This window comes from Euphorbia lathyris, chromosome 10, assembly GCF_963576675.1.
Source record: "Euphorbia lathyris chromosome 10, ddEupLath1.1, whole genome shotgun sequence".
Lineage (NCBI taxonomy): Eukaryota > Viridiplantae > Streptophyta > Magnoliopsida > Malpighiales > Euphorbiaceae > Euphorbia > Euphorbia lathyris.
In genome coordinates, this window is record NC_088919.1 from 37,364,515 (window position 1) to 37,387,590 (window position 23,076).

The following is a 23,076-nucleotide window of genomic DNA, read 5'->3' on the forward strand; positions in this document are numbered from 1 at the left end:
AAAATTAACTAATAATAGAAGTATAAACTTATCATTTTATATAAAATTTGTGCATGGAGAGATTAAGTCGGACTTTATAATGTACTTCTAAAAACACAGAGAATTTCTAATATAACAAGCATAAACTTATAAACTAATAAATTATTTAGCTACATATTTATTATGTTATTAACATATATAATTACAAATAACATGTTTAAATGTATGATATTGTTTCAATTTATCAATAAACTTACTTATCAATAACACCTAACCAATGTATTCAAAAAATTTCTTAGATTAGAGTAGAAGTGCTCTTACTTAGAAATGTTCGGATAAAACTTTTGATGTGGGTATCTGTGACACGAGACCCAGAGTCAGGGCAAGAGTTGGAGTGAAAGGAGATCCAGGGAGAAATTTCCCTCACACGGCGTGTCAGTCAAGTCACATGACGTATGAGACTGTTGCTGGAGTTGGTGAAAAACGGATTTCGTGTGACGACGGGCATAACACTAGCCATACGTCATGCCACTTTCTCACTCGACGTCTCACTTGACTCACACTCCGCGTGGGTTAATTGACTCGGCGTTTGAGCTGCTTTCTAGCACTCCGAATTTTGAGACAACGCGCCAATTTGCTGTCTTTTTTTCTGATTTTACTATTTTACCATTCCTGTAATTGTTGTTTTGCCATTTAGGTTTAATTAGCTAAATGACATTTATCCTCCACCTTATCTCTTTACCCTTATTACTTGTTTTATAAGTTGTAACCCTGGTTGAGATCTAGGTCTTTCTATTAAGTTAGGAGATGTATATAAACCTCGTCTTTTATATTGAAAGAAAACTATTTATGAAATTAATAAAATAACCTAGCCTCCATTGGAGGTTTTATCGAACACACCAAAATGATGAAGTTTCAGCGTGTTGGAGGCTAAAGTATTTTGCCCAATTTTAACGAGCTTAACTTTGAAAAACTACTCCCAACAGTAAATTAAAATCAGCCCCTCTCAAGTATGGATTTTCGGCTTCGCCACTCAAAGAAGATACATCTGTTATAATCTGTTATAGGGCAGAATGATAGAATTTTCAACATTAGTTAGTTGATTTAATAGCGCTGAAGTAAAACAAAATTGTCAATGGTTTACTCTATTTATAAACACAGGTGCGTGATTTAAAATTTTGTAAATAGAGGTTGGTATATTTTGCTAACAAATCACATGTTTAAATTACACTTTTAAGTATGATGATGCGTAAAATTGAATAAGAGCATATTTAAAAATAACATATACAAATCAGCAAATTTTTTTTATCCAAATACATTTTCAACCTAAACTATGTCGTCTTTATCAAGCGTGAGAATCCATACTGTGTATCCCCTCAGCAAGTCTTGAAAACCCATGTAACATTCATTTCACCTAAAACAATAGGCATTCGACTCATAAATTTAATTCCATAATAATATGAACCGGTATTCCCAATATTATAACTCTCCACAGATTTGTGTTTGCAATAAAACATATCACAGATCTCTATTTGTAAACTTTAATTCTGTTTGCGAATAATACAAACCACAAACTATTACAGTAAAACCTTCATAAATTAATACTCGATAAATTAATAACTTCTTTAAAATAATAATTTCGTATGGTCTCGATTTGGACCGGTTCACTAAATTAATACTCGATAAATTAATATCTCTATAAATTAATAAAATTTCATAGTTCTAATATTATTAATTTATAGAAATTTACTGTAAATTACCCTTTAATTAAATAGTTACAGCTTTCCCTTAAAATAAATCTTTTACAATATGTAAAAACTTAGACTAGTGAAAGAAATAGAAAATTGATTTTGGCAACTAAATGGAGAGCAACAATGCATATAATAAATAAGGTAGTACATACGGTTGCAACAGAGGAAGGATTAGAATGACAACATATTAACGGAAAATAATAATATCTTCGAATAAATGATAAAAGGTCAATTTTTATTAATTAGCTTCCACATTTGGTATGCAAGATTCATTAGATGTCGAGATTATATTTTTCCAATTTTATTATATTATTGCTTAATACATAATGAGATAACATCCAAATTTTGTTCCTATTTTTTTAGGAAAGTTCATATTAATCCACAATGTATTATATAAATTTAATTCTAAAAGGTAATATCAATTTTATATTTATACAATAAATAATTTAGATGGATTGATTTCATTGTTATCTAACTGTCATATTAGACTTTCCAAAAAAAATCAATTAATTATGTTTAAAATATTTTTTATGTTACTAATACAATAACTTTAGAGTGGAGATTAAAATGATCATACTAGTCACTAATTATATGAAAACCACTTATAAAATATCAAAATAAAATATGAAATGATTATAATTTCCGATCTAATATTGTTGGATATGGCTCATAATATCAAAGGGGCTTATCCCGGAGTGGAGCGAGAGGAGCGGAGTGCATCGAGCGGAACGGGGCACATTAAGATGAACTGCCCGATGATGAAGAATCAGGCTGATGATCAGAACATCAATTCATCTAAGTCTGTAAACATGGCAAAGAATAACAGTTCAGATGGTGACGACGGTGATATGCTTTCAATTGTGACAACTCAGATGTCAGAGGCATGGATTCTCGATTCAGGTTGTTCCTATCATATTACTCCTAACAAGGATTGGTTTACCACATACAGGTCAGTTAATTCTGGTTGTGTCTATTTGGGTGATGATAAATGTTGTAATATTGTTGGTATTGGTGATGTCAGAATTAGGATGCATGATGGTATTGTTAGGAATTTAATTGATGTTAGGCATATTCCTGATGTGAAGAAGAATCTGATTTCCGTGGGTACTTTACATAAGAATGGTTTTATTCCTAAGGCTGATGAGGATAGAGAAACCATTAAAATTGTAAAAGGGTCATTGGTTGTTATGAAGGGTAAATTGACTGCTGGAAATATATATAAACTGTTAGGGAGTACAATTGTAGGTGGAGTTCAATCTGTTGAGTCTAATGATGATGATACAAAACTATGGCATATGCGTCTTGGTCATCTTAGTGAGTCTGGTATGGTTGAGTTGCATAAAAGAAAACTGTTGCATGGTGTTAAAAGTTGTAAGTTAGATTTTTGTAAGTTTTGTGTTCTTGGGAAGTAGACAAATGTCAGTTTTAAGACATGAAAGCACACAAAAGAAGGAATTCTTGATTATGTGCATTCTGATGTATGGGGTCCTGTCAAAGAGTCTTCATTGGTCGGGTCTCTGTATTATGTTACTTTTACTGATGATTTTTCTAGGAAAGTTTGGGTATATTTCTTGAAACAGAAATCTGAAGTCTTTGCCAAGTTTAAGCTGTGGAAAGAGGAGGTGGAGAATCAAACATGAAGAAAAATCAAGTATTTGAGGACTGACAATGGCACAGAATACACAGATTCGGGTTTCATCCAGTTCTGTGAGGAGCATGGAATTCAGAGGCACTTCACAGTGCGTAAAACTCCACAGCAGAATTGTGTTGCTGAAAGGATGAATCGGACTTTGATTGAAAGGGCTCGTTGTTTGAGACTGAATGCGGGGCTTCCTAAGCGCTTCTGGGAAGAGGCAGTGAGTATGGCTTGTTATCTCATCAACGCATCACCAAGAGCATCTTTAGGAGAAAAAACTGCAGAAGATGTATGGACTAATAAAGATATTGATTTTGGTCACTTACGTATTTTTGGTTGTCCTGCTTTTGTGCATGTACCTAGAGATGAGAGGTCGAAATTGGATGCAAAATCAAAGCAATGCATCTTTTTGGGTTACAAGAAAGGTGTCAAGGGCTACAAATTTTGGGATCCAGTTGCCAAGAAGATGGTGATTAGCAGAGATGCTGTTTTTGATGAAAAATCCACGCTGTCGCAGAATAAAGAGATGGATCAGATTGAGCCAGATCAGAGTCCAACAGAAACATTTGAGATAGGTGAAAGCTCGGATTCAGCTTCAGGTGGTTCCAACACCACTGATTTGCAGGACTATAAGTTGGCGAGAGATAGGAAGAGGTGCACAAATGTTAAGGCTCCAGCCAGATTCGAGTTTGAAGACATAGTCTCTTATACACTTCATATAGGTAGTGATGATCCAGTCACTTTTCAAGAAGCAATCACTAGCCGGGAGAAAGAAGGATGGATGGGTGCAATGGTAGAGGAGATGAAGTCCTTACAGAAGAATCAGACTTGAGAGTTGGCTCGACTTCCAGAAGGAAATAAAGCTCTTTAGTGTATGTGGGTTCTCAAGAAAAAGCCACCAATATCAGAAAAAGATGGGGAGAAGTTCAAGGCTCGATTGGTAGCCAAAGGTTTTACACAGAAGAAAGGAGTGGATTATGATGAAATCTTTTCTCCTGTGGTTCGACACACTTCAATCAGGTCAGTAATTGCTCTTGTTGCCACGCAGGATTTGCATTTAGAGCAGATGGATGTCAAAACTACCTTCTTGCATGGTTATTTGGAGGAGGAGATTTATATGCATCAGCCTGAAGGTTTCGTTCAGCCCGGCCAGGAGCATTTGGTTTGCAAGTTGAAGAGATCTTTGTATGGACTCAAGCAGTCCCCAAGGCAGTGGTATAAACGGTTTGACTCCTACATGATTCAGATTGGCTATAAGCGATGTGAGTATGATTGTTGTATGTATGTTAAGAGTCTTACTGATGGTTCTTCTATTTTTCTGCTACTGTATGTTGATCATATGTTGATTGCTGCCAAGAATATGGATGATGTTGTTGGTTTGAAAGCTTTGTTGAGCCAGGACTTTGATATGAAGGACTTAGGGGCTACTAAGAAAATTCTTGGAATGGAGATTCGTAGAGATAGAAGCTCTAGGAAACTGTGGTTATCTCAGCAAGGTTATGTTGAGAAGGTGTTAGACAGATTCGCTATGAGCAATGCAAAGATTGTAAGCACTCCATTAGCAAATCACTTCCAACTTTCTGAAGAACAGTGCCCTGAGACAGATGAGGAGATTGAAGATATGGCTAAGGTTCCTTATGCTAGTGCAGTTGGGTGCTTGATGTACGCTATGGTATACACTCGTCCTGATTTAGCTCATGTTGTTAGTCAAGTTTGCAAATACATGTCTAAACCAGGAAGGCGATATTGGGAGGCAGTCAAATGGATCTTCAAGTATTTGAAAGGTACCGTTGGGTAATTAGAAAGTCTACTTTTGTACTTTACACTCTTTAAGAGTATCTTGTATCCATATTTAGAAAATTTTAAAGCAAAGGCACGCGTACAAATACGTGAAATTAGAAAGTCTACTTTTGTACTTTACACTCTTTAGTTTAATGAAAATTAAGATTTGGGAACTCTATATTGTAAATTATTTATATGTAAATTTGAATTATAGAAATTGGGATGAAAAAGGTTAAAAGACATGGAATGAACAATGGATATTATAACTAATTGTTGTTATTTATTGTCACAAAGTGCATCTGAATTAGCTTCCTTGGAGAAATGACGCTTTTGTTCCATAAGTTGGACTGTAGTAGATCTGTTCTGGTCCGTCCATACCCGTATCTCCTGACTCGGGTTTGGATATGAAAATTTATCTTTAAGTTCAGATTCGTAAAGTCCATTTCTTTTTTTTGACGGGTTTGAGATTTATAAAAATAGCACGGGCCGGTCCAGCCCGGCATGTCTATTAATATTAATTTATATATTTATATATTAACATTTATTTTTAAGTATAAATTTAATTTTTTATTATTAAAAATTATACATATATATTTAGGTGGGTTTAGGATTTGATTTTTGAGTTCGAACCTGTCTAAATTAACTGCGGGCTGAGTTTGAACTGAATATTTTTAGAAAAAAGCTCACTAAATCCGACTTTTGAACAGGTCTGGACTAAAGAGAGTTTCTCGGACTGGGATTCTTTTGATGTGTGTAAATAATTCAAGTAAGCTGATCTAGCCAAGATCCATTTTCTTTGTCCAAATACATTGGTAAACTTCAACAATGGTTCAATTGTATCATTAAACTTGTGATTTGGTTAATAAGGAGCTAAGAAGTAGAGCATTCTAAATGGCAAGAAATGGTTTGCATTTATCATGTTAAATGCTCTTTCTCCCAAAGATTGAGAGCATATGCTTGCTTACGTTTATCTCAGTTAGAGCATATTTTGCATCTCGTGAGCCAAGACATTTAAGAAGTCGCACTGAAATCCCCTCTTATGCATCAAGGTAAAGCGAGTTGACCTCAAATAAAGAAATAAAAGAAGTAGTAAAAACGATCATATATATAAAGTAGGTAATTTTATTATTACTCCTGCTTTAGAACTGACATACAGAGTAAGTTATTACTAATAAACACAAAAAGCATATAGCTGCTTCAGAATGAGTTCAATTAAGTGCACTTGTATCCAGTGGGAACCTTTTTGCCACAGGCGCCGAGCAAGGCGGATAAAGTAAGATCAGCGTCGAGGACAATGCCAAAGAGATTAAGTTTAATGGCAGTGCAAAGGCAAACAGCAGCTTCAGCATCGACAAGAGGTGCAAGAAGTTGGCAGTATAAACTGTTTAGTGAATTAAGTTTCTTGTAATCAATGCTGCAAGTTTGAGCACTCACCATGCTGAAGAACACAAGGTTCAGGCATAGGAGGAAGGCAATGCTGGCTTGGCTTCTTGATGCCATTTCTTATTTCTCTTCTCTCAGTTGTTTGTTATATGTCTGAGTGAGAATTGTGGATTGAGTTTGAAGGGTATTTATAGATGGGAATTGAGTTCAAGTTGGGGTTTGAAAATGTGCAAGTTGAGTTGAGGCATTAATTGGCGTGAACGTTGGCTCGTATTGCGCCATTGTCGACGATGGAATCTGCAGTGGCCAAAGCAAGCATTGTAATAGATTATTTCAAGTGGAAATTTCATTATGAATTTCAGAAATTGGGATAAGCATTAAGCAAGTATATCTCGTGCTTCTTTTTGAGATCTTACAAATATTAGTATAGTAATTATTTATTAATCCAGCCAGCCTCAAACGTTATCATTCTATTGGTTAACCATTCTAACTCCTGGGCTGGCCAACTTCCTCCTGTTACGGGAAAAACAACTACTTTCATGAACACTTATTGTTTAGAAGGATAATTATTTATTGCCTTATTGGCCACTATATATATATTATTCTTTACCGTTATTACAATCTGTTGTCAACATTGTCAATATTGTCACGTGTGGTTTGGATGCAGACATGTCAGAGGAGTTAATTCTCAATTAATGTGGACGGTTAATTTTATGAATTATGCACATCAAAACTTGAAATCTAATCGAAGCGATTGACAAGAGACGCAATGATTGAAAAAGTTCCTTTTGGATTTCTAGACCTGTTATAAAAACTTTACGATATTATTTAAAGTTGTTGCAGATTAAACTATTGCAAATAGGTAAAGAAAATATAAATGTAAAATTAACACGAGATTTAATGTAAATATAGTCTTTATTGATGTAAAAACGGTATGGATACAGATGATCAAACGAAGGAAAATTATTACAATTGAGTTGATTTCTATATCAACATATAACTAAACCAATTGTAAAAATAAATGTAAACAAATCAACAATATAAATAGAAAATGAATTGCATAATTACAATAAAAATAATGAAACCAAAATTGGTAATTGAAATGACAAACTTGGAACCAATAATTGGATGTCTCAAAGAGGTTTTAAGTTGCAGTCCGCTTCAAATCCACGAAGACGACGAGCGATCGGTGAAGAACGGAGTTGACCACATTTGCAAGTTTCTGATTTGAATAGATCGGGAATTGAGTGGGTAACCTAATTGGGACAGAATTGGGTCCAACTTAGATGGCTCGTAAACGAGTTTTTGGATACGGATATATGTGAAACGAAAGCTTAAAATGAAATTTAGGATGTTGGGAACGAATGTGTATCAAAATAAGGGCAAGAAATGAACTTTAAGGGTTTAGAACGTAAAAAAATATCGTTGGGCATAATGTATAATTAAATTGTGTAAACGATTTGGGGTCCGAACAAGGGCTTGTAAAATAAGTTTCAGGACATGAAATGAGGCGAAACAAAAGCCTAAAGTGAAGTTCAAGATATTAGGAACAAGTGTATGAAAAAATTGAGAACAGAAATAGGATGTAAGAAGTCAGAAATGTAAAACGAACTTGTTAGAAAGAAACTATAGTAAAGGGAAGAATGTGTAAACTGAATTGAGGCGCAAAGAATAGCTTGTAAAGTGAGTTTTCGAACACAAACTGAGGCGAAATGAAGGCCTAAAATCAAATTCAAACGTTAGAAACAATTTTGTATAACATTTGACGACAGAAATGGGATGCAAGGGATCGTAAAGGTAAAAACGAATTTGTTCGGTATAATGTATAAAACTGTACAAAAAATTGATTTTGGACTCGGGATTGATAGTCGAACAATAAAAACTTGAAACACGGGTTGCTAAAAAGTAAATTGAGTCTAAGAATGAGTTTTTGGAATAAAATTAGAGCTAAAAACTTAGGAAAATAAAGAAACATGTCTAGAGTAGTTTTAGTGTTTTTGTTTAGTTGGTTGGAGTTTGGAAATGATGTTTTGGTTATTATTTATATATTTTTCCACAATATGGTAGTTGTACATATTTCTCACTCTTCCTTAATTCACTCTCATCTTCTTCTCATAATTTGATTCATCTCACTCTTACTAATTTCACTCTCATTCTTTGCCAGTTCATTCCACTTTTAATTGGATTCTTAGGTTCATAGATTATGTGACACTGTAGCAGAATTACAAAAAAACCTAATACATAAATAACCCTCTGAACTTGTTTAAACGTTGCAATTGCCCCCTTCAACTTTCAATTGTAACAACTTACTTCTTAAACTTGTCCAATTGTAAAACATAACTCTAAATTGGGAATTTTTTTACCCCGTACTTGAAGCAACTGTAAAAACGTTTTTTCGGATTCGTATCATGTCAAAGATCTAATTATCATACTCCACAAGCGTTGCAGTTTTTGTATTTTACGTGTTTCTTCAATTGCAGTCCATGTCGGCAATTTGAGGTTACGTTTTACAATTGGACAAGTTTGAGTTATATTTTACAATTAGACAAATTTAAAGGGTAAGTTGTTACAATTGAAAATTCGGGAAGCAGTTATAATATTTGGACAAGTTTAGAGGATTATTCGTATAGTATAGTAGGCCTAAAAAAACCAAATTATATAAACAAAACTGAATTAGTTTCATTGAAATAATTGTTATTGAACCCGGTCCACCACAAGATACCTGGTTTTAAAGTTAATAGGTAATAAATTACTCATTTTAACATTATCACCATTAAACTTCAATTCTTAACAGTATGGTCATTGAACTTTACATTTTCGAATACCGATGGCCACTCAACTTTAAATAATTCATTAAAATTACCGTTAACGATCTCAAAATGAAAATATTCAAGAATTAAAGTTGTTCATAACGATATTTACCATGAAACCACATTTTTTATTTTCCAAAATCGCATTTTTTAGAGCTCTTTGTCTGTAAAAATTCACTCACTCTCATAACCAAACAACACCTAAATGACCTCAAAACGAAAATTTTTGAGAATTAAAGTTCCTTAAAATATCATTAACTATTCGAATTTTTTATTTTGGGGCGTTAACAGTCGTTGTGATGCGTTGAGCGGCTACCAGTGTTAAAAAGTATAAAATTCAGCGGCCCCATTAAAAGTCATTTTGATTTTAATGCGTTGAGTGACCACCGGTGTTAAAAAATTGTAAAATTCAGTGATAAAAAAAATTGTAATGTTCAGTGATCATACTGTTAAGAATTGAAGTTCAATGAGCATACTGTTAAGAATTGAAGTTCAATGAGTAGATTTAGTGGTCGTGGGTATAATTTACCATAGGTAATTTGAATCTAACCCGAATTTTAAAGGGTGTTGTTATATTCAGCCCTAATTTCCCACCCACAGCCCCGTGAAAGGATGAAAATGCCCTTTCATGGGTTTTGGGTGGAAAAAGCCTATTTTTTTACCTTTCCGACATGTGGACGTGTGGCTATCACGCCCCACCGTGTGGTCGGACGTGACAGCCACACGTCTCACCGTGTGGTCGGGCGTGACAGCCTAACGCCCGACCACAAGGTGAGGCGTGTGGCTATCACGCCGACCACACGGTGGGGCGTGATAGCCACACACCCGACCGCACGTTGGGGCGTGATAGCCAAACACCCGCGTGTTGGGAAGGCAAAAAAATTGGACTGTTATGCAATTAAACTCGTAAATATCTGTAAACACTACACAATTTTAATTAAAACCTGTAAATACCATACAATTTTAATTAAAACCCGTAACAATAATATAAATTCTTGAATAACAATTATTTTTTCCCAATTTTACATTTTAATTATTATTATTCTAAACAATTATAATTATTCTAAAAACAATATACAACATAAAAATTAACAAAATTAAATTAAACAAAATAAAATTTACAACAACTAAATTTAACTATAATTAACAAAGATAAAAAAATAATAATCAAATTAATAAAATAATAATAATAATAATAATAATAACTAAATTAAATTAAAAAAAAATTTAATTTTACCCACACGGGCGTGAGGCCATCACGCCCTCACATAGGTGAGGGCTGAGACTATCACGCCCTAGCACAGGAGACGGCGTATGAATATCACGCCACACCATAGGTGGAGACGTCGTCTCTTGTGGTGGGGCGTGATTCTATCACGCCTCCACCTATGGTGCGGCGTGATATTCATACGCCGCACCAGATGTGGAGGCGTGATAGCCTCACGCCCTACCTCACGAATCCGAATTCCCCAAAAATCCAAATTTGAATAAACAAAACGTCCAAAAATCAACAAAATCAAACAGAATTTCGTAACATTAATCCTTTTCCTTTGCCATCTTTCTTCCGATCCATATTTTCGTTGATAAATTAAAAAGGTATTTTCGTCCGGCTAGGATAGAAATTTGAGGCTGGATATATAGTAATTCACATTTTAAACCCTGGACCCAAATTAAAAACAAAAGAAAATACAGACAATAAGACAATTTTAGTAAAGTGGTTAATTGGGATCAGATGGTAAAAGCGAGGGTGCCCAGTTTGTCGTAACTGGCAAGGGGCGGACACCCATCTCGCATAGCTTTTGCAAGCATTGACCACTCATCACATCCCGTTTACTGCCACGAAGGATCATGCTTTCAAACCTCTTCTTTCCTCCCTTTTTATATTGACCACGTCGACCCGCTCTTTCCTTGTTTGTCGATGTGGGATGCGCTCATACAGGAAACCTAACCGCTCATAAATACCAACTTAATGAGAGTGTGCAATCACTCCTTTTTTTAATGAAAATGATTATATCAGTACCACAAAGGCTCCATATGAGCATGAATCTATGATTCTGTTATTTTTTGGGATAATAACATTTCAAGGTACCTCAAAGGTGATCAGTGTGAGATTGCAGTCGTGACTTTGAGACCTTACAAATGAAAGGTGGAGAATCAGTACAAGATTTTCTCACGAGGGTCTCAACATTCGTTAATCAAATGCGATCCTTCAGTAAGGAAGTTACTGATGAAACAAATTGTTGCAAAAATTCTTAGAAGTTTAACTTCTAAATTTGATCATGTCTTAGCTGTTAATAAGAAAACATCTCAATGTGGCATAACTATTGATAATTGAGCACCCAATCAGACTCAAATATATCCCTTTCCTTGTTGACGTAAGGGCATCCCCACAACAATCCTCGCTAGCAACACTAGCTTGTGAAAGTCAACCGAAAGGCGAGAGGTCAATATCTTTTCCGATAGAGGAATAATAAGAGGTTCATTATGTTACTTTCATGGAGTTGCAATTGGTAATGATTTGTCCCTCACTTTCATGGAGTTGCAATTGGTAATGATTTGTCCCTTAAGTTTGGGGACGGGGCTCCATATGATTTAGGCCATAAATAAATTAATAAAGCCATTATTTTTGGGTTGGATTGAAATAGGTTAAGGCAACCGCGTTGTTTGATTTTTGAACAGCCCTATCATCTTATGTGGAAAAAAGGAAGGACAATAAAAAAAGGGTAAATTACAAAATTGGGTCAAATGGGAGGCTCATTTACATTTTAAGACTCATTATCAACCAACTTACATATATAGACTATGCCCTTAAAACTTTCCGGAAATGCCCTTCATATATATATTAGAACTTTTGCATTTCATCCCTAAACCATTCGCGAAACTTGAACGACGAACACCAAAAATCTCGAACGACGAACATCTTCAACACCTCCAATCTTTACATTTCTTCTTCCAGCGACTTCCAACCGATTCCAATGGCATGTGATTTCCGATTAGGTTTTAACGCTTCTATTCCTATACTACGGTGATTTTACTTCTCATGCGATTTAGAAGTAGGGTTTGCAAATTTATTGTGTTTTTTCGTTGGTTCATAGCTTCATTTTGTTAATAATGATACTTAGAAATAGTTAAAATCAGTTGGGGGGACCAAATTTTACAGAATCGACCAGTTCGTGAATATGAGTTTACTTCACGAAGAGCAAAATCTGCGAAGTAAACTCATGTCCACGAAGCAGTCGATGCATATGCTATTGTTCCGCATATGCGAAGTCGCGAATGCGCTTGTCAGTTCGCGAATGTCATATTCGCGAAGTGAGTATTTACTTGACTAATTTGATATACTTTATGATTTGGAAGGGTGATCATTCTAAGTCTAATTCCAAAAAGAGGAAGAGGACATCAAAGACACTTAAGAAGAGTATCAAAGACACGTTTAGGTACCCCTACGCCTATGATACGAGAGCTACTATCACAGTTCGTTCTGATGCTGAGGTGATGAAGAAAGTGAAACAAAGATTATCCACAATGCAGTTGCCCATGTTCAGGAAAACATGTTTTGGGCATTTGGTGGACTTCGAAGTGTATTCATTGTCCTCTCATCTATGCCATGGGGTTCTTACAATGAAGATCAATCCGAAAGAGGGTAAATCCGGAGAAATGTGGTTCCAAATCAATGGTGTTGAAGTGAAATTCGGTCAGCGTGAATTCGCACTCGTAACCGGATTGAGACTAGGTGATCTGTTACCAATTTTTAAACGGATGAGAAATTATAAAAGGGAAAACAGATTGAGGAATCTCTATTTTGGAGGTAGAGAGAGCATAAATCACAAAGATACATTCAATACCTTCTTAGAGACTAATTGGGAAAAAAAAATAACGATGATGCGGTGGCAATGGCAATGTTGTTCGTTATACACAGGTTCCTACTCACAACTGATGCAGTGAAAAAGGTTGATGACAATATCATCAACCTAACTGATTTCCCGACTGTATTTAACTCGTTTCCATGGGGTGTGCCTGCTTGGAATGAGTTGTACAAGACGATGGGACGTGGGATCCCAGGAAGGAAGAAGGCATTTGACGCGTACAATGCGGAAGAAGGAAAGAAGAAGGCCGTCCCATATCAGCTTCATGGATTAGCACAAGCGTTCCATGTATGTTTCCTATATTCATATGATTTACTTAATGTTAGATTTCAACTGTAATGATTTTTATTTAATACTTTGTAGGCTTGGATACTAGAGATATTGCGTGCACCCCCTAAATACTATTTGAGGAGACCAAAGAACGTGTACCCTCGTATATGTCGGTGGATAAGTGCAAAGAATATAACTTTCTTAGAAGCTGAAGAAATATTTAAGGTAAGTACATATGTCTTGTGTACAGAATTAATGTGTGCTTTGGATGTAAGTAACATGTGCTTATGGAGTTGGGTTTGATTTTTCATGTTTTCAGTCAGCTGATGTGCAAGCATCTGAACTTGTTATCGAGGAAGACGAGGCAAAGTGCGATTGGTATGCTCCAATGAAGGATTATTTTGATGGGAAAGCTGTAGACCTTGACCTTGATGTGTTATTCGCACCTTATAAGGGGTCTGAGCTAAGTCAAGAAGAGGAGAACAATGAGGAAGAGAATGAGGTACATAATGAGGAAGAGAATGCTGTAGAGAGTGAGGAAGAGAATGCTGTAGGTAATCAGGGCGAAGAGGATGTTGGAAATGAGGAGGAAGAGTATGTTTATATAGATGAGGAGGACAGAATTAGAAACGAGAAGAGGTAGTATGCCAGCCACTCGTTTCCCCGCTTGCCTATGATGTGGTAACATTTGATCCCTAGAACATGTGTGGTTGTCCATTGTATCCATTCTTCGGAGCCTAAACATACTTGAATTGGATATCGCAATTCCTCTAGCACGCCATTTACATACATCCGAATGTCTACATCTAACCTCAAACATGAACTTGTTAGACTTGTACACTTTCCATTCGAACCTGTTATTCACTGCGTATTTACCTAGTGCATCCTGCAATTCTCGTTTGTTGGAGAACATGTCGTGTACCTTTAAACCGACGACCCCTTTCGATGAACTATCTTCAATAGTAAACTTGGGTGCATCATGGATCTCAGGTAGCCATCGAAATGGATCACTCCTCTTTCTTATTGTTTCTACATTCTCTGCCAATACCCTGCTTTGGGGAACAGCTTCGCAATGCGATTGTCTTGGAGGGGTAGGTTGTCCATCATTTACTGTTTTCTCTGTGTCATCATGACCCCAAATGTCATCATCGTACATCTGGTCCTCCCGATGATAAATCGGATTCGAGCTAATATCATCTAAACCAGGAGTGTGGGATGCAATATTGTACTCAGTGATTGGTTCTTTTCCTGGCCTATGAGGGGGGCGTTCAACAGTTGTGTTGTTTACTTCAGGATTTATTTCAAATACAACTGTTGCATTGGCATCACAACTTGAATGAATAACATTATCTACCTTCGTGACTCGCAGTTGGATTGTTCGTGACTCAAAATTAGCATATAGTGGGGTAACAGCGTCAATTTTCATCCGACAATAATCTAAAAAACACTCAACATCACTTGAATCAACAATCGGAACTACTGCCCCAGGTAGTTGCTTTCGTCCGATAGTTAACTGCATAGTCATAAGCAGATCAAATGACATTGGATCAACATGAGTAGTAGTGTATACTATCTCTTGCAGCCTTTCCAAGCTCAATCCCGGAGACAGCTTCAGCAATTTCTTCTCGCCCCCCTCGTATGTCATGGTCTTACCAACTATCATAAACCATTAGATCCTATTAATGAAATATGACAATTGTAAAGTTTTTTTTTGTTATATACTAATCATTTCCCAATAAATTCAATTACACCAGATCGACCATAAAACCTCTTTAAGTTAGTTGTGTTTCCATGCTTCTTCTACCAGTTTTTATTGCCCTTTCTCATTATGAATGAACCAATTCAACCAAAAGGTTAAGTGTATTTTAATTTTTTACTACTTGGTATTAGATTGTCTGATACCATATCAGGAGATCAATTGAATCAAAAAGTTTAAGTTGATAGTTAAGACATAATAATAGTTTTTACCTGCATGTAAATGTCCCCTATAGTTGAAGCATATACAACACACACTCGTCTTAAAATGTATTGAAAAGTTGTCATGTATTTCACTATCGAACAATCAGACATCTTAGAGTTCAACACAAGCTTGTCTATAATCTGATAAGGTTTTGGCTCATATGAGTTTAAGGTTTGTCTACTCTTTCCAAATATTCACGTAATGATATTCCTATGTCTATTGTTTTATGTGTCCATCTAGGTTCTGACCGTTGTTCATCTTATAGAATAATAAAAGATCTATGATTGGGCCTTAACTATCAGTTTAAGCTTTTAGTTGAAACGGTTCCATGACATGGTATCAGAGCCGCTTGGACTAAACGGTCAAGGGTTCGAGTCTTTACGGCCTCATTAATTTGTGGAATTAAAAACAAATGGCAGAATTAAAATACTATGAGCTCGAGCTTTTAGTTCAAACGGTTCCATGATAGTCGACACTTCATTCAGCTATTTGGACTGAGAACTCTAGGTTGTTCTTGCAAAATTCAAAATATTATGATATGTCATAGTAATCATGATATGCCCTGTTATGCATCGTCCAAAAGCTTTTGAAAATAGGGTAGGAGATTTACTTTTGATTTTAAGTGTTATCACTTCGTTGAAGGCGTGAGACAAAATTTTGGGTTTTTTTTTTGTTGACGCATATCTTCTGAGTTTGAGAGAGAGAAATTTTTCTTTCAATTATTTCATAATGCTGATAGGAAAAATTTGGTAGGCTTTCATCTTTCGATTTGCTGGTTTTATTTCTCCATTTTTAATTAGGATGTAGTTTAATTAGTTTTTGATAGAATTACTTATCATATGTACCTTCTTTCCCAATTAGGTGCTTGTTGGAAATATGAAGTAACAGAGCAAGAACCGATAGATATTGACAGCAGAAATATTGCAATTAATCTGATGTGTTTATTCCATAAGAAGCAATGCCATTATATAGGTTTACAATCAAAACTGAATTGCTAAAAAAGCTGAACTAAAATCAGATATTGTGAAACTATATCAATTAACTAATAATGAGAAAAATTAGGAATATCAAAAACAGATTTTTAACAGCGTACAAGACCAAGTCCAAAAGACTTTGAATCAATATTCAACATCCCCCCCTTATTTCAAAGTCGCACACACCAAGCCTTGTTCTGAAGTAAACATGTTTGTGACATGGGAGAGCTTTTGTAAATATATCCGCAAGTTGTTCATCAGTGCTACAGTACTCTAGGCTAATCTCTTCTTTGGCAACCAAGTCACGAATGAAATGAAACCTGAGGTCAATATGTTTAGTTCTTCCATGAAAGTTAGGATTTCTTGTCATTGCAATTGTGGCCTTATTATCACAGAAAATTGTAGTTTTCTCATTTTGCACCTCATTGAAATCTGCAAGTAACCTTCTCAACCATATTGCCTGACATGCCCCTGAAGTAGCAGCAATATACTCTGTCTCTGATGTTAAGAGAGCTGTTGTTGCTTGCTTTTTTGAGCTCCATGTAATATCTCTAGACCCCAAATTGAATATATTTACAGAGGTGCTCCTTTTATCGTCTAAGGAACTTGCCCAGTCGTTGTCAGTGAAGTCAACTAACTTGAAATCCTTCAATTTTGAATCTCTGTTATACCAAATTCCATATTTCAAAGTTCCAGCTATGTATCGTAGAATCCTTTTTGCTGCTCCATAGTGATGCCTTGTTGGATTGCTCATAAATCTTGAAACCATACCAATAGAGAATGAAATATTGGTCTAGTATGACTCAAATAAATCAATCCTCCAACTAAACTTCTGAAACTTTCTGCATCAGTTTTATCGGTTCCGTCTTCCGGCTGTAATTTTTCATTCATATTCATAGGTGTGGCTGCAATGTTACAATTCGACATGTTGAATATTTTGAGAAGATCAACTGCATATTTTCTTTGTGAAATAAACACTCCATCTTCTACTTGTTTCACCTTAAGACCAAGAAAAAAATACAGCAGGCCCAAATCAGACATTTCAAAGCTTGTCATCATGCTGCTTCTGAATTCATTGACAATAGAATGAGAGGAACCCATATAGATAATGTCATCAACATAAAGACAGACAACAAGAAATTCATTGTTACCTCCCTTTTTCAAGTAAATTGTAGGTTCATTCTCACTTCTTTTGAATCCATTTTCCAAAAAATATGAGTCTATCTTGTTGTACCATGCGCGTGGAGCCTGCTTTAACCCGTAGAGGGCCTTTCGCAGCTTGTACACTTTTTCTTATTTGCCTTCAACAACGAACCCTTCAGGCCGAGCAACGTACACCTCTTCCTCTAGTTCTCCATTTAGGAAGGTTGATTTGACATCAAATTGGTACACAGGCCATCCTGAATGTGCAGCTATAGCCAAGAAAAGTCACACCGTTTCAAAGTGAGCAACAGGAGAAAACATTTCGTCAAAGTCGATACCCTGTTGTTGCGAGTATCCTTTTGCCACCAATCGAGCTTTGTATTTTTAGATGCTTCCATCAGCGTGGTACTTGGTTCTAAACACCCACTTCAAGCCGATTACATTCTTATCGTCTGGTATATTCACCAGCTCCCACGTCTCATTTTTTTGAATGGCCCTGAGTTTATCTTCCATTGCATCTCTCCACTCCTCCTTTTCTACTGCTTCTTTATATGTTCTGGGATCTGCAGCAACTAAGGCAAATGCACAAGTTTCATAAATTTCATTTAAGGATATAAATTTTCTTGGAGGTGTCTCAGAGGAGGATTCACTTGATGATGATTCACTTGATGATAGTGAACTGCTGCTACTTGAAGTTCTCGAAGTGAGACTTGTGGAGCTACTGTAGTTTAAATCTGAGGATTCTTCTAGATTTGTTGGCTCCAAATTTGAACCTTCATCTCTCAAGACTTCAAGATTAATTTCATTACAGCTACTGCTACTCCATTTCCACTTCCCCTCTTCATTAAACCAGTGTTCTAAAAATCGGCCAAGGCGGCCGCCTAGGCGGGGATTTTTAGAACACCGTCCCGATTTTCACTAATCAGGTGGTATAAATTGGTTGACCGATTTTTGACCGCCTAGGCGGTCTCAGGCGGGTCTAGGCAGCTCCTAGGCGGTCCCAGGCGGCTTCCAGGCGGTCCTAGGCGACTCCCAGGCGGCCTTTTTGAAAAAATTGGTCCTTAAATTTTATGTCAACTTTTTAATTTTTTTAAAAAAAATATTAAATAACAAAAAAATAAAAAAAAAACCTTGATGTAGTAGATTCTGAGGGTGAGTGCATTTGGTCGAGGTTCGATTCGTATCTTAGTCTGCAAACACTCCTGAAAATTAGAGGAGTTAAAATTAGTAGCAAGGAGGAAGACAGAGATAGTCACTGTTGGTCTTTGACTAATAATGGGGCTTATTCGTGTAAGTCCGCTTTTGAGGCCTTCAATCAAAATTTGGAGACTCCACACCCTGAAGTTTGGAAAATTATTTGGGCCTTGAAAGTTCTGTACCGTATTAAGAGTTTCCTGTGGCTTGGGGTCAAAAATAGGTTGCTGACTAATATGGATAGAAAAAGACGTCATTTGGTGGGTTCTGGAGCTTGTAGTAGATGCAGAGGTCATGATGAAACTATTTGCCATGCTCTTAGAGATTATGCTAAGGGTAAAGAAGTGTGGAGGAAAGTTCTCCCTAACCAGCTGATGTCTGCTTTCTTGTCCCATTCTGATCTTGACTGGTTTTTAGATGGTGTTAGTGGAAAGCTGTTGGCGGGTCTTGAGCATGGTAATATCATTTTTTCGGTTGTCTGTCACCAGATTTGGAAGTGGAGGAATGAGGAGATTTTTGGAGGAGAAACTGTGGTTATGCCTAATTTATTGGATTTCTTCGCTAAAAATATTTGCTCCATTGTTGATAGCTTCAAAGGGGATTCTTTAGATAGGGCTATCCAGAAGAAGGCTATTCATCTCATTGGCTAGAGTAGGCCTATGGAAGGGGTTGTGAAGTTAAACACTAATGGCTCTTGTCTGATGGATGGTACAATTGCTGCTGGAGGGGTTCTGAGAGACGCTGGTGGCGGTTGGGTGTCTGGGTTTGCTCAGAATCTGGGTATGGGCTCTTCCTTCTCTGTTGAGCTTTGGGGGATCTTTTCCGGCCTCAAGCTTGCTAAGAATCTGGGCATGAAGAATTTAATTGTGGAATCTGATAATATCGAAGCTATCAAAATGATCTATGAGAAGAGTGCTATTTGTTTGAAAAGCCATAATTTAGTCAAAGGGATTAGAAGGGTTTGCTCTTCCTTTGATTCCATCTGCTTCTGCCACGTTTTCAGAGAGCAGAATAAGGTGGCAGACCGTCTTGCGGCTGAGGGCCATGGTAGGATCTTGGGTGTCTCAACTTTCTCTTCTCCTCCTGAGTTCCTGACTTCTCTCCTCTTGGATGATGTGGTGGGGGTTAGCTTCCCTAGGCTAATCCCGGGTTAGGTCTTTTTGTTGTTGTTTTTTTCCTTTTGTCTTTTCTTTCCTTTCCTACCAAAAATAAATAAATTTATTTTTAAGAATATTTATTTTATTTTATTTTGACACATTTTGTTATAAATATTATTTTATTGATCTATTTGTTATTTTTTTTAAGGACATTAATATAAATAATATTAAAATATGTATGTTTTTCTATCCTAAATATTTTATATTATTATTTTTACATAGTTTAATTCATATATTAATGGTATTTATATAATACTTTATTTAATAAAAAATAAATAAATATAAAAAATACAAATCCGATTAATCCCGATTAATCACCGATTAATCAGTAAGGGCCCTCTCCGCCCGACTAGCGCATAACGTCTTTTAAAACCTTGCATTAAACACAACATTCCTGCTAATTATTACCTTGCCACTAAGAGGGTTATATAGCCGATGTGTTTGGACTGAGAACAATAACCAATAAAAATGCACTTTTCTGATTTTTCATCAAATTTTTTTAGCTTTTGTGAAGGTATCAAAGTATAGGTAATACAACCGAAGATGCGTAAGTGGCTTACCAAAGGCTTCATATCTCTCCAAGCTTCAAATGGTGTCTGATTCAACACAGCCTTGGTTGGTGAAAGATTCAACAAGTAAACTGAGGTTGCAATTGCTTCTGCCCAAAGGAAATTTGGGATTTCCTTTGCTTTTAATAAGCTTCTGGCCATCTCAACCACTGTGCGATTCTTTCTTTCTGCCACCCTGTTCTGCTCTGGTGTGTACGGAGCTGTTAATTCTCTGTGAATGCCATTCTCTTCGCAAAATTGGTTGAACTCGTTTGATAATAATTCACCACCTCTGTCTGTACGGAGAGCTTTAATAGAAGACTCACTTTGCTTCTTTACAACAACTTTAAATTTCCAGAAATTCTCAAAAGCCTCTGATTTGTTTTTCAAAAAATAGACCCAACTCATACGACTGAGATCATCAGTCAAAAGAAAGAAATAACAACTCCCACCACATGATTCAGTGTTCATGGGTCCACACAAATCAGCATGAATTAATTCAAGACAATTAGAAGCCCTCCAAGCCCCATTAACAGGAAATGACTTTCTGGCTTGTTTTCCATATACACATCCCTCATATAAATCAAATGATTCAATTTTCGAAAGTCCATGAACCATACCTTTTTGATTCAGCAACTTCAACCCATTCACATTTAGATGCCCATATTGCAGATGCATAGCTTCGATTCAATTTTCTCACCAACAGCTAGAGCAAAATGTTCAACACTTGAAACATCAATTGGAAACATTTTGTTGCTAAGCATGTGAACATTGGCCATCATTCTTCCTGATGTTTTGTCTTTGATAATACATGAGCCATCATCAAATGTTATTGAATAACCACTAGCCATCAATTGCCCTACACTCAGCAGATTATGTGCTAGATTAGGAACAAATTGAACATCATGGAGAAGTTTAACTTTACCGTTGCTGGTTTTGATTGCTATTGTCCCCTTTCCTTCAACTTTGATATCTTTATTATCTCCAAGTTTGACTTGCATCTTCTTAGTTTCATCAAGCTCCTTAAATATTTCTCTTATCCCGGACATATTGATTGGAGCAGCCGTTGTCTATGAACCATACAGCTACTATAATTTTACTATTATCATCAAAATGAGCCATAAACAGCCTGCTTTCGTCATCTTCAACTTCTGCATAATTAGCTTCAGCATCCTTGTACCAGTAATCAGATTGAAAATGCCCATATTTGTCGCACTTATAGCATTTGATATCACTTCTTCTACCTCTACCACAACTTCTTCCACCACGATATGAACCTCTGCCAAATCCATTCCATGTTGATCATTTCTGATTGGAGCTTTCCCCTTTGATTACTTGAAATGCCTTTGGTTCATCTGTCTCAATGGATTTGTTCAATCTTGCCTCATGAGCTTGCAAGGAACCCATTAATTCATCAAATGAAAAAATTGACAGGTCCTTAGACTCCTCAATTGCAGCTACAACATGATCAAACCTAGAAGTTAAATTTCTCAATACTTTTGCAACAACGGTTTCATCGGTAACTTCTTTACCGAAGGATCGCATTTGATTAACGATTGTTGCGACCCTTATGAAAAAATCTTGCACTGATTCTCCACTTTTCATTTGTAACGTCTCAAAGTCACATCGAAGAGATTGCAATCTCACTGTGATCACCCTTGAGGTACCTTGAAATGTTGTCTGCAGTGTTACCCAATCGTCTTTAGAAGTGGTTGCTGCTGAGATTTTGGAGAAAATGGACTCATGAATAGCTTGTTGAATGAAGAATAGTGCTTTTGAATCCCTTTTTCTGTTCTCCCTCAAACGATTGTTGTCTTCATCAGGATCAGCATAGTCATTCTCTACCAAGTCCCAAATATCTTGAGACTTGAATAAAGTCTTCATCTTGATGCTCTAGAATTTGTAACACTCTCCTTTGAAGACTGGCATTGACGGTTGTGCTACATTAACTGAACTCCCATTAGCAGCCATGATTCTATTCTCTCTTTCACTCTAAAGAACCAGGCTCTGATACCAAAAATGTTGGAAATATGAAATAACAGAGCAAGAACCGATAGATATTGACAGCAGAAATATTGCAATTAATCTGATGTGTTTATTCCATAAGAATCAATGCCATTATATAGGCTTACAATAAAAAATGAATTGCTAAAAAAGATGAACTAAAATTAGATATTGTTAAACTAAATCAATTAACTAATAATGAGAAAAATTAGGAATATCAAAAACAGATTTTTAACAGCGTACAAGACCAAGTCCAAAAGACTTTGAATCAATATTCAACAGTGCTGACCTAATGTGAATATAAGGATGTGAATTTAAGTAAGTGTACATGTGTTATCATTTGAAGCAAGCAAGCTCATGTAGAGGAAATACCCATCATAGCACGTGGACTAATTAGACGCATTCCAAATCTATCTTGGAATAGGATCATTCATTCAAGATTAGATTTCGGGATTACAGTCTAGGCATATTACAAACTGCCTAAATTACATTGGTCATTCAAGATTTGACATCGTTCCCAAAAAGAGGCTAGGATGCACACCTTGAACCGACTACAAAATTTTCCTTTGGGATCCTATAAATGGAACTCAATGCCACAATCAAGTCATACACACATCTA

The 23,076-nt window shown here is 36.1% G+C and overlaps 1 non-coding gene across 1 annotated transcript; it reads right to left on the reverse strand.

Annotated features, from left to right (window-relative positions):
• Positions 1-11,065: 11,065 nt before the first annotated feature.
• On the reverse strand, positions 11,066-11,169 carry LOC136210204 (small nucleolar RNA Z279/snoR105/snoR108). The gene has a single exon (XR_010677914.1). It is a non-coding gene; the product is annotated as a small nucleolar RNA Z279/snoR105/snoR108 (small nucleolar RNA).
• Positions 11,170-23,076: the final 11,907 nt, after the last annotated feature.